A 13,549-nucleotide genomic window follows, 5' to 3' on the forward strand; every position below is an offset into this window, starting at 1 on the left:
AGACATTTTGACTGTCTTTCTGGCTTTAATCGGACGTTTTACTAAGCAAGCCCATGTCGGACTGATAACCGATATGACTGTTATGATCTGTTGCGCCGGATTATATCCTTTCTTGTTTGCATTATATGAAACCCAAAACCAGTGAAGTTGGCACGTTGTGTAATGAGTAAATAAAAACAAAATACAATGATTTGCGAATCCTTTTCAACTTTTATCCAGCTGAATAAACTGCAAAGACAAGATATTTAAAATGTTCCAAATGAGAAATGTAATTCTTTTTTTGCAAATAATCATTAACTTTAGAATTTGATGCCAGCAACAAATGCCAAAGTAGTTGGGAAAGGGCATGTTCACCACTGTGTTACATCACCTTTTCTTTTAACAACACTCATTAAACGTTTGGGAACTGAGGAAACTCGTTGTTGAAGCTTTGAAAGTGGAATTCTTTCCCATTCTTGTTTTATGTACAGATTAAGTTGTTCAACAGTCTGGGGTCTCCGTTGTGGTATTTTAGGCTTCATATTGTGCCACACATTTTCAAAGGGAGACAGGTCTGGACTACAGTACAGGCAGGCCAGTCTACTACCCACACTCTTTTACTATGAAGCCACCATGTTATAACACGTGGTTTGGCATTGTCTTGCTGAAATAAGCAGGGGCGTCCATGATAACTTTGCTTGAATGGCAACATGTGTTGTTCCAAAACCTGTATGTACGTTCCAGCATTAATGGTGCCTTCACAGATGTGTAAGTTACCCATGCCTTTGGGCACTAATGCACCCCCATACCATCACAGATGCTGGCTTTTGTACTTTGCGCCTATAACAATCCTGATGGTTCTTTTACTCTTTGGTCCGGACATACTTGCCAACCGGGAGACTCCCGAAATTCAGCGCCTCTCCCGAAAACCTCCCGGGACAAATTTTCTCCCGAAAATCTCCCGAAATTCAGGCGCAGCTGGAGGCCACACCCCCTCCAGCTCCAGACCTGACTCAATGTTGTGACCCTCCTCAACAGGAAAATACTGCCATCTACTGTACATAGAATAGAATGTAAATATATTCTACATTTAAGTGCAGTCAAGGAACATTAGGGAGTCTGTTCTGAAGCCCAAAGTAAAAAGACGTCATTTCATCACATCGCTTGGTTATTGACTCCAACCCAATATATTACACCGTCGATGAGCAAAATGAAGAAATACGCTTGCAAGTTCGAAAACGATTGGAAACAAGAATTTCAGTTTATCCAGGAGAGTTTGAAGGGGAAGGGCTATGTTGCCTGTAAATTTTGTAGAACAGACTTCTCCATTGAATATGGCGGCCGAACGGATATACTCAGCCACGAACGGTCAGCGAAGCACAAAGCGTCTGCAGCGTAGCATTGTTCACAACCCAGTATTATGGGCCACCTCGCAAAATGGTAACTTATGCCGAGACAAGGATAGCTATTCTGATAGCTGGAAGTAACATCCCGTTCTCATTTGCGGATGTCTACAACAAATCCTTGAAGGATGTACCCAGATTCAGAGCTCGCTCGCCAATACGCAAATGGCAGAACAAAGGTTACTCAAATAGTGAAAGGTAAGTGTTGTTGTTTATTTTTTTTAGTAACCAGCAAGCACAGTAAAATTAGTAGAACAACTGTGTTTTTATTACTGTGTATTTGATAGGTGCCGTCGGAAATTCAACTATTTATTTTATTTATATAAATATAATAAAATATATATACATAGCTAGAATTCACCGAAAGTCAAGTATTTCATACAAATATATATTTATATGTGAAATATATATGAAATCCTCGAGTTGGTGAATTATACGCCACCCTTCTTAACCACGCCCCCAATCACGCCTCCTTTAAGAAAAGGCGGAGGTGTCATCTGGAGGATTTAGGGGTCAATCAATCAATTAATCAATGTTTATTTATATAGCCCTAAATCACAAATGTCTCAAAGGACTGTACAAACCACTACGACTACGACATCCTCGGAAGAACCCACAAAAGGGCAAGGAAAACTCACACCCAGTGGAACGCCAGTGACAATAATGACTATGAGAAACCTTGGAGAGGACCTCAAATGTGGGAAACCCCCCACCCCCCTCCTCTAGGGGACCGAAAGCAATGGATGTCGAGCGGGTCTAACATGATACTGTGAAAGTTCAATCCATAGTGGCTCCAACACAGCCGCGGGAGTTCAGTTCAAAGCGGATCCAAGACAGCAGCGAGAGTCCCGTCCACAGGAAACCATCTCAAGCGGAGGCGGATCAGCATCGTGGAGGTGTCCCCAACCGATACACAGGCGAGCGGTCCATCCTGGGTCTCGACTCTGGACAGCCAGTACTTCATCCATGGTCATCGGACAGAGGAGAAAAAGAAAAGAAGTGGCAGATCAACTGGTCTAAAAAGGAGGTCTATTTAAAGGCTAGAGTATACAAATGAGTTTTAAAGTGAGACTTAAATGCTTAAGTGGGGTGAGTAGTTCTTTATGGTAGAGGGGGGCATTCCCATGGAGGCACTGGTGGGTTAGTAAGGAGACTTTGTGTTCAATCCTGAGTCCTAATACAGCTGGGATAGGCTGGATGGAAAAATGTTACTGTGAGGAAGTTGCACACATACTTTTAATTACCTCCGCTATACACCAATAAACCCCAAAACTATCTTCCAATAATCGCAGTAAGGGCTTTTGATATGTGGTCTGCTGACAAAACGCCAAGTAGTAACACGTCGTGCAAATCGTAGCCCGTGACTGGAGTGTGAACAGGCCGGGATTGTGTGAAGGCAACATGGGAGAAGCTCACACCCCGCAGCCTCTTTGCTTCTTTCTATTTACATTTGAGTCACTCTAATGGCTCGCACCAATCCTCATTCTGCTAATTTGCGGCATCACCTTCTCAATTAGCCTTGAAAGCAGACTAGCAGGTGCTGAGAGGCCCCCCCTCCCCCCCTAGTTACACGCTATTCTGCATTTATTCAAGCCCCTCTTGTTTATTTGGGAATGGAACAAGTCCTTACGTCCCCACTGGGCATTGTTTGGACATTTTTTTAGTGTTTTTCTTTTCTTTTTTTTTAACGTCCCCACCCTGGGAAAACAAAACATTTAGAGCAGGGGTGCCCATTACGTCGATCGCGAGCTACCAGTCGACCGCGGGGGGTGTGTCAGTCCATCTCCAGCCAGGCTTTTAAAAAAAATAGACCTAAAAATGAGTGATCATCAATCTTCACCAAGACGTCACTTAAATGACATTCACGGTACCGGAGGGTCTTGTGAGATGACGCTGGCTGCTGCAAGATCATTATTATGAAAATATGACCGAGAGGAAGGCCAGAAACACTTTTTATTTCAACAGACTCTCGCGCCGTACCTTCCGTCAAAACTCTAAAGGCCGACTGCACATTTCCTATCTTCACAATAAAAGCCCTGCTTCATGCTGCCTGCGCTAACTAAATACAGAGTCTCGGAAAACTGGCGTGCACAAGTCCGAGACTCTTATTTAGTTAGCGCAGGCAGCATGAAGCAGGGCTTTTATTGTGAAGATAGGAAATGTGCAGTCGGCCTTTAGAGTTTTGACGGAAGGTACAGCGCGAGAGTCTGTTGAAATAAAAAGTGTTTCTCGCCTTCCTCTCTGTCATATTTTCATAATAATGAACTGGCAGCAGCCAGCGTCATCTCACAAGACCCTCGGGTGCCGTGAATGTCAATCAAGCAAGCTACGGAATTTGCCGCCAATGTTTTTCTTGTAAAGTGTATGGAAGCTGGATGAATTAGATGCCAAAAACCAACCACTTTCATGTGGTATTGTACAGAAAGGACAACTTTTTTTCTCCTCCATTTGAAAATGTGGGCGTTATCATCATTACTGTCTGATTCCAATCAATGCAAGTCATCAGAATCAGGTAATACACCAACTTATATTCTTGTCTTTGCGAAAGAAAGACATCTATATGTGTTACACATGCTTGTATTATCATTAAACACATTTAACTTGTTTACAAAAATGTCTCTTTCATAAATAAATAAATATAAATGATATATATAAATGAGGTAGATCCCCTCGAGTTGGTCAATTGAAAAGTAGCTCGCCTGCAGAAAAAGTGTGGGCACCCCTGATTTAGACTTAGACTTAGACAAACTTCAATGATCCAAAAGGGAAACTGTTCCACACAGTAGCTCAGTTACAATGATGGACAGTGTAAGGATGGACAGGACAATGCAGGTACAAATAGACTAAATATAGCAATATAAAATATCAATCAATCAATCAATCAATGTTTACTTATATAGCCCTAAATCACTAGTGTCTCAAAGGGCTGCACAAACCACTACGACATCCTCGGTAGGCCCACATAAGGGCAAGGAAAACTCACACCCAGTGGGACGTCGGTGACAATGATGACTATGAGAACCTTGGAGAGGAGGAAAGCAATGGATGTCGAGCGGGTCTAACATGATACTGTGAAAGTTCAATCCATAATGGATCCAACACAGTCGCGAGAGTCCAGTCCAAAGCGGATCTTATAATAATATATAACATATATACGTAATATTTACATAATATTGGATCCAACACAGTCGCGAGAGTCCAGTCCAAAGCGGATCTTATAATAATATATACGTAATATTTACATAATATCCATCTTCTTCGGCTTATCCGAGGTCGGGTCGCGGGGACAGCAGCCCAAGCAGGGAAGCCCAGACTTCCCTCTCCCCAGCCACTTCGTCCAGCTCTTCCCAGGGGATCCCGAGGCCTTCCCAGGCCAGCCGGGAGACATGGTCTTCCCAACGTGTCCTGGTTCTTCCCCGTGGCCTCCTACCAGTTGGACGGTAGGGAGGCGTTCAGGTGGCATCCTGACCAGATGCCCGAACCACCTCATCTGGCTCCTCTCCATGTGGAGGAGCAGCGGCTTTACTTTGAGTTCCTCCCGGATGGCAGAGCTTCTCACCCTATCTCTAAGGGAGAGACCTGGAAACTCATTTGGGCCGCTTGTACCCGTGATCTTATCCTTTCGGTCATGACCCAAAGCTCATGACCATAGGAGAGGATGGGAACGTAGATCGACCGGTAATTTGAGAGCTTTGCCTTCCGGCTCAGCTCCTTCTTCAACACAACCGACCGATACACCGTCCGCATTACTGAAGACGCCGCACCGATCCGCCTGTCGATCTCACCATCCACTCTTCCATCAATCGTGAACAAGACTCCTAGGTACTTGATCTCCTCCAACCCGGAGATGGCACTCCACCCTTTTTCGGGCGAGAACCATGGACTGATTCTTATCCCGGTCACTTCACATTCGGCTGCGAACCGATCATGTGAGAGCTGAAGATCCTGGCCAGATGAAGCCAACAGGACCACATCATCTGCAAAAAGCAGGGACCTGATCCCATGGCCACCAAACCGGATCCCCTCAACGCCTTGACTGCGCCTAGAAATTCTGTCCATAAAAGTTATGAACAGAATCGGTGACAAAGGACAGCCTTGGCGGAGTCCAACCCTCACTGGAAACGTGTCCGACTTACTGCCGGCAATGCAGACCAAGCTCTGGCACTGATCATACAGGGAGTGGACCGCCACAATCAGACAGTCCGATACCCCGGTGAGAGCTGAAGATCCTGGCCAGTTGAAGCCATCAGGACCACATCATCTGCAAAAAGCAGAGAACTGATCCCATGGCCACCAAACTGGAACCCCTCAACGCCTTGACTGCGCCTAGAAATTCTGTCCATAAAAGTTATGAACAGAATCAAGGACAAAGGACAGCCTTAGCAGAGTCCAACCCTCACTGGAAACGTGTCCGACTTACTGCCAGCAATGCGGACCAAGCTCTGACACTGATCATACAGGGAGTGGACCACCACAATCAGACAGTCCGATACCCCATACTCTCTGAGCACTCCCCACAGGACTCCCCGAGGGACACGGTCCAATGCCTTCTCCAAGTCCACAAAGCACATGTAGACTGGTTGGGCAAACTCCCATGCACCCTCAAGAACCCTGCCCAGAGTATAGAGCTGGTCCACAGTTCCACGACCAGAACGAAAACCACACTGTTCCTCCTGAATCCGAAGTTCGACTATCCGGCATAGCCTCCTCTCCAGTACATCTGAATAAACCTTACCGGGAAGGCTGAAGAGTGTGATCCCACCATAGTTGGAACACACCCTCCGGTTCCCTTTCTTACAGAGAGGAACCACAACCCCGGTCTACCAATCCAGAGGTACCGGCCCTTAAATATCCACGCGATGCTGCAGAGTCTTGTCAACCAAGACAGCCCCACAGCATCCAGAGCTTTAAGGAACTCCAGGCGGATCTCATCCACCACCGAGGAGTTTTTTAACTACCTCAGCAACCTCAGCCTCAGAAATTACATCATTTTTCATATTTAAGTTTACATATTAACCAACCATCAATCCATCAATTTTCTACCGCTTATTCCCCTTGGAGGTGACGGGGGGTGCTGGAGCCTATCTTAGCTACAATCGGGCGGAAGGCGGGATACACCCTGGACAAGTCGCCATATATGTACAGTATATTATTAGGTCTTTATCATATATACAATATTACAGTAAATGTGACAACTGCAGTATAAAATAGGGAGTAGATCCAGCAGAAAATAGAAAAAAAAATTAAAAACAAAGAGAAGTAGCTAACAGAAGGTGTCAGCTAGGAGACAATGTCAACATTTTGAACATTTTTGAACATTTTGCTCTGTCCTGACTATAAATAGTATAATTTAGTCTATGAAATTGTTATAAGTACATCCCCGCATAACATCAAAGACAACTTAAAGCGGGGGTGTCAAACTCAAATACAGAGTGGGCATGAATTAAAAACTGAACAAAGCCGCGGGCCGAGGTGGAACAAATGAACCTTTTAATAGATAGATAAATAGATAGTACTTTATTTATTCCATCAAGAGAGTTCCTTCAGGAAAATTACAATTTTCAGCACAATCCCATTCAAGATCAGACAAACATTACAGGGAGACAGAACAGGATCGCTGACGGGTCTGCCGGCTTCCAGCGCCCCTTACAAAAAAGATGACATACAGGTAATAGGGACCCAAACAAGTTTTGCATTGAATATTGAACAAGCAAGACTTATATAACTTTAGTGACATGCAACAATCCAGTTTCAAATAATATAAATTAAAAAATATCAATGGCATATTAAATTAAATAAAAACACAAATTTAAGGCCTTTTTTCGGCGGCGGGTTTGAGTTGGGGCGGGGTTTGGTGGTAGCGGGGGGGTGTATATTGTAGAGTCCCCTGATGCAAGGGGTTCTGGGTATTTGTCCGGTTGTGTTTATGTTGTGTTACGGTGCGGATGTTCTCCCGAAATGTGTTTGTCATTCTTGTTTGCTGTGGGTTCACAGATGTTTCTCACTCAAAGTAACAAAATAAGGTCCCTGGCCCTACCAGAGCAAATGTTGTTTACCTCAAAGGTTCAAAGATGATACGCCAGCGTTTGCCTGGGTTACAAAAAAAAAATCATTTAAAAAGCACAAGAACGTGTCGAGGGGGCCTCACGTGGTCCCAAAAGTGTATTTATAATAAAATAAGGTCACATACTTTACACTCTTGACCTCGGCAAACATGCCCGCGGTGCTGATGAAAACAGAAAGTCCCACGGGAGCTCTCGGCTGTGAATGTGTTTAACCAAGGACATGAGCTGGAAGCATTTGCAAAACGATGCCTAGGTTCCCCCCCGTTCGAGGCAACAGAGGAGCAAATGAAGCACAGGAGAAATTGTATTATATTATTTAGATCAGGGGTGCCCATTACGTCGATGGCGAGCTACCAGTCGACCGCGGGGGGTGTGTCAGTCGATCTCCAGCCAGGCTTTTAAAAAAAAATAGACCTAAAAATGAGTGATCATCAATCTTCACCAAGACGTCACTTAAATGACATTCACGGTACCGGAGGGTCTTGTGAGATGACGCTGGCTGCTGCAAGATCATTATTATGAAAATATGACCGAGAGGAAGGCCAGAAACACTTTTTATTTCAACAGACTCTCGCGCCGTACCTTCCGTCAAAACTCTAAAGGCCGACTGCACATTTCCTATCTTCACAATAAAAGCCCTGCTTCATGCTGCCTGCGCTAACTAAATACAGAGTCTCGGAAAACTGGCGAGCACAAGCGATCCCTCAGAAAGCTGGCGTGCACAAGTCCGAGACTCTTATTTTGTTAGTGCAGGCAGCATGAAGCAGGGCTTTTATTGTGAAGATAGGAAATGTGCAGTCGGCCTTTAGAGTTTTGACGGAAGGGACGGCGCGAAAGTCTGTTGAAATAAAAAGTGTTTCTCGCCTTCCTCTCTGTCATTTTTTCATAATAATGAACTGGCAGCAGCCAGCGTCATCTCACAAGACCCTCGGGTGCCGTGAATGTCAATCAAGCAAGCTACGGAATTTGCCGCCAATGTTTTTCTTGTAAAGTGTATGGAAGCTGGATGAATTAGATGCCAAAAACCAACCACTTTCATGTGGTATTGTACAGAAAGGACAACTTTTTTTCTCCTCCATTTGAAAATGTGGGCGTTATCATCATTACTGTCTGATTCCAATCAATGCAAGTCATCAGAATCAGGTAATACACCAACTTATATTCTTGTCTTCGTGAAAGAAAGACATCTATATGTGTTACACATGCTTGTATTATCATTAAACACATTTAACTTGTTTACAAAAATGTCTCTTTCATAAATAAATAAATATAAATGAGGTAGATCCCCTCGAGTTGGTCAATTGAAAAGTAGCTCGCCTGCAGAAAAAGTGTGGGCACCCCTGTGCTATATGCTACTGCCGTAGCTATTAAAATGGATCATTTCGTCGTTGGCGGTAACTTACAAAAACTGAGAAGGGCTGAACAAAAATGGCACAGAAAAGGAAATCATGTACAAGCTGGACGTAGTGAAATATGCAGCAGAAAACGACAAAAGGAGTTGTTTAGAAGTGACATCAAGGAAGAAGAGTTCACGGGATTTATGGATTATGAGTGACAGATAGTTTGGTAAAGGTATAGCATGTTCTATATGTTATAGTTATTTGAATGACTCTTACCATAATATGTTAGGTTAACATAGCAGGCACCTTCTCCGTTGGTTATTTATATGGTTACTTAGTCCGACAGAGACGCAGGGCACGCCTGAGCCCGGCCCAAGATGGCGGCGAGGAGGCGGGGATGGCGAGCGAGCGGCGAGCGACACCACAATCGAGGATTGTATAGGATTAATGAATCCTCTTGCACTGTTTAGAAGGACGGCAGCCGTGAACGTCGGGGGTAGAGGTGGAGAAACCACGACGGAACGAGACGAAGCGCATGCAACCCCGAAGAGAGTGACAGGGAGAGCGAGAGGGAGATGACGCGGGCAACTGAAAAAAAACCCGAAAAAGACTTTTCTTTTTGGAAAATAAAGAAAGGCAACACTGCTCAAAGCCATGTCCTTCCTTGGTGGTCCTTGGAACCCGCACGACAGAGAGAGTCGTTCACAGAGACATATAACGTACGTTTATTCAGCCTGTTCAGGTGTCTGTATTTGTTTTAAATTGCCGTTCAAATGTTTATTCTTGGTGTTGGGTTTTTATCAAATACATTTCCCCAAAATGCGACTTATATATGGTTTTCCCCTTTCTTATTATGCATTTTCGGCCGGTGCGACTTATACTCCGGAGCGACTTATAATCCGAAAAATATGTTATATTTGAATTGTTTTTTTTCACTGACAAGAATAAAAGCATCTTTTATGAAAAAGACCATTTAATTTGGTGTGTTAAAACGTTTAAATCAGTTTAATTGACCTTAGATGCAGAGTCTGGGTGAGGCTGGGCCGCAAGTAAATACTTATAACAATATATATTTATAAATGTCTTTATTTTTATTTTCGACACGAAATAAAATCAACATATAAATGAACAAAATGAGAATTGCACACAGCAACTTTCTCTGTGCAAATAAGACACGTCGGGGTGGTGGCCCTGTGCTCAACTAAGAAATATTGCATCTCAAACTTTTCCTGGAATTGTCTTTGCTCATCACTGCAGGTTTTGAAAAAGACATGTTTGGGGTTGTGGAATATATTTGTATTTAGCCCACGCATGGAGAATAATGTGGATCTAACATAATAGTGAGAGTCCAGTCCATAGTGGATCTAACATAATAGTGTGAGAGTCCAGTCCATAGTGGATCTAACATAATAGTGTGAGAGTCCAGTCCATAGTGGATCTAACATAATAGTGTGAGAGTCCAGTCCATAGTGGATCTAACATAATAGTGTGAGAGTCCAGTCCATAGTGGATCTAACATAATAGTGTGAGAGTCCAGTCCATAGTGGATCTAACATAATAGTGTGAGAGTCCAGTCCATAGTGGATCTAACATAATAGTGTGAGTCCAGTCCATAGTGGATCTAACATAATAGTGTGAGAGTCCAGTCCATAGTGGATCTAACATAATAGTGTGAGTCCAGTCCATAGTGGATCTAACATAATAGTGAGAGTCCAAACCATAGTGGATCTAACATAATAGTGAGAGTCCAGTCCATAGTGGATCTAACATAATAGTGAGAGTCCAGTCCATAGTGGATCTAACATAATAGTGAGAGTCCAGTCCATAGTGGATCTAACATAATAGTGAGAGTCCAGTCCATAGTGGATCTAACATAATAGTGAGAGTCCAGTCCATAGTGGATCTAACATAATAGTGTGAGTCCAGTCCATAGTGGATCTAACATAATAGTGAGAGTCCAAACCATAGTGGATCTAACATAATAGTGAGAGTCCAGTCCATAGTGGATCTAACATAATAGTGAGAGTCCAGTCCATAGTGGATCTAACATAATAGTGAGAGTCCAGTCCATAGTGGATCTAACATAATAGTGAGAGTCCAGTCCATAGTGGATCTAACATAATAGTGAGAGTCCAGTCCATAGTGGATCCAACATAATAGTGAGAGTCCAGTCCATAGTGGATCTAACATAATAGTGAAAGTCCAGTCCATAGTGGATCTAACATAATAGTGAGAGTCCAGTCCATAGTGGATCTAACATAGTTGTGAGAGTCCAGTCCATAGTGGATCTAACATAATAGTGTGAGAGTCCAGTCCATAGTGGATATAACATAATAGTGTGAAAGTCCAGTCCATTGTGGATCTAACATAATAGTGAAAGTCCATAGTGGATCTGACATAGTGTGAAAGTCCAGTCCATAGTGGATCTAACATAATAGTGAGAGTCCAGTCCATAGTGGATCTAACATAGTTGTGAGAGTCCAGTCCATAGTGGATCTAACATAATAGTGTGAGAGTCCAGTCCATAGTGGATCTAACATAATAGTGAGAGTCCAGTCCAGAGTGGATCTAACATAGTTGTGAGAGTCCAGTCCATAGTGGATATAACATAATAGTGTGAAAGTCCAGTCCATTGTGGATCTAACATAATAGTGAAAGTCCATAGTGGATCTGACATAGTGTGAAAGTCCAGTCCATAGTGGATCCAACATAGTGTTAGAGTCCAGTCCATATTGGATCTAACATAATAGTGAGAGTCCAGTCCATAGTGGATCTAACATAATAGTGAGAGTCCAGTCCATAGTGGATCTAACATAATAGTGAAAGTCCATAGTGGATCTGACATAATAGTGAGAGTCCAGTCCATAGTGGATCCAACATAGTGTGAGAGTCCAGTCCATATTGGATATAACATAATAGTGAGAGTCCAGTCCAGAGTGGATCTAACGTAATAGTGAGAGTCCAGTCCATAGTGGATCTAAAATAATAGTGAGAGTCCAGTCCATAGTGGATCTAACATAATAGTGTGAGAGTCCAGTCCATAGTGGATCTAACATAATAGTGAGAGTCCAGTCCAGAGTGGATCTAACATAGTTGTGAGAGTCCAGTCCATAGTGGATATAACATAATAGTGTGAAAGTCCAGTCCATTGTGGATCTAACATAATAGTGAAAGTCCATAGTGGATCTGACATAGTGTGAAAGTCCAGTCCATAGTGGATCCAACATAGTGTTAGAGTCCAGTCCATATTGGATCTAACATAATAGTGAGAGTCCAGTCCATAGTGGATCTAACATAATAGTGAAAGTCCATAGTGGATCTGACATAATAGTGAGAGTCCAGTCCATAGTGGATCCAACATAGTGTGAGAGTCCAGTCCATATTGGATATAACATAATAGTGAGAGTCCAGTCCAGAGTGGATCTAACGTAATAGTGAGAGTCCAGTCCATAGTGGATCTAAAATAATAGTGAGAGTCCAGTCCATAGTGGATCTAATATAATAGTGTGAGAATCCAGTCCATAGTGGATCTAACATAATAGTGTGAGAGTCCAGTCCATAGTGGATCTAACATAATAGTGAGAGTCCAGTCCATAGTGGATCTAACATAATAGTGAGAGTCCAGTCCATAGTGGATCTAACATAATAGTGAGAGTCCAGTCCATAGTGGATCCAACATAATAGTGAGAGTCCAGTCCATAGTGGATCTAACATAATAGTGAAAGTCCAGTCCATAGTGGATCTAACATAATAGTGAGAGTCCAGTCCATAGTGGATCTAACATAATGTTGTCAAAGTCCCATCCATAGTGGATCTAACATAATAGTGAGAGTCCAGTCCATAGTGGATCTAACATAATTGTGAGAGTCCAGTCCATAGTGGATCTAACATAATAGTGAAAGTCCATAGTGGATCTGACATAATAGTGAAAGTCCATAGTGGATCTGACATAGTGTGAAAGTCCAGTCCATAGTGGATCCAACATAGTGTTAGAGTCCAGTCCATATTGGATCTAACATAATAGTGAGAGTCCAGTCCATAGTGGATCTAACATAATAGTGAGAGTCCAGTCCATAGTGGATCCAACATAATAGTGAAAGTCCATAGTGGATCTGACATAATAGTGAGAGTCCAGTCCATAGTGGATCCAACATAATAGTGAGAGTCCAGTCCATAGTGGATCTAACATAATAGTGAGAGTCCAGTCCATAGTGGATATAACATAATAGTGAGAGTCTGGTCAATAGTTGCTCTAACATAATAGTGAGAGTCCAGTCCATAGTGGATCTAACATAATATTGTCAAAGTCCCATCCATAGTGGATCTAACATAATAGTGAGAGTCCAGTCCATAGTGGATCTAACATAATTGTGAGAGTCCAGTCCATAGTGGATCTAACATAATAGTGTGAGAGTCCAGTCCATAGTGGATATAACATAATAGTGTGAAAGTCCAGTCCATTGTGGATCTAACATAATAGTGAAAGTCCATAGTGGATCTGACATAGTGTGAAAGTCCAGTCCATAGTGGATCCAACATAGTGTTAGAGTCCAGTCCATATTGGATCTAACATAATAGTGAGAGTCCAGTCCATAGTGGATCTAACATAATAGTGAGAGTCCAGTCCATAGTGGATCTAACATAATAGTGAAAGTCCATAGTGGATCTGACATAATAGTGAGAGTCCAGTCCATAGTGGATCCAACATAGTGTGAGAGTCCAGTCCATATTGGATATAACATAATAGTGAGAGTCCAGTCCA

This window comes from Nerophis ophidion, linkage group LG19 (genome assembly GCF_033978795.1).
Source record: "Nerophis ophidion isolate RoL-2023_Sa linkage group LG19, RoL_Noph_v1.0, whole genome shotgun sequence".
Taxonomy (NCBI): Eukaryota; Metazoa; Chordata; class Actinopteri; order Syngnathiformes; family Syngnathidae; genus Nerophis; species Nerophis ophidion.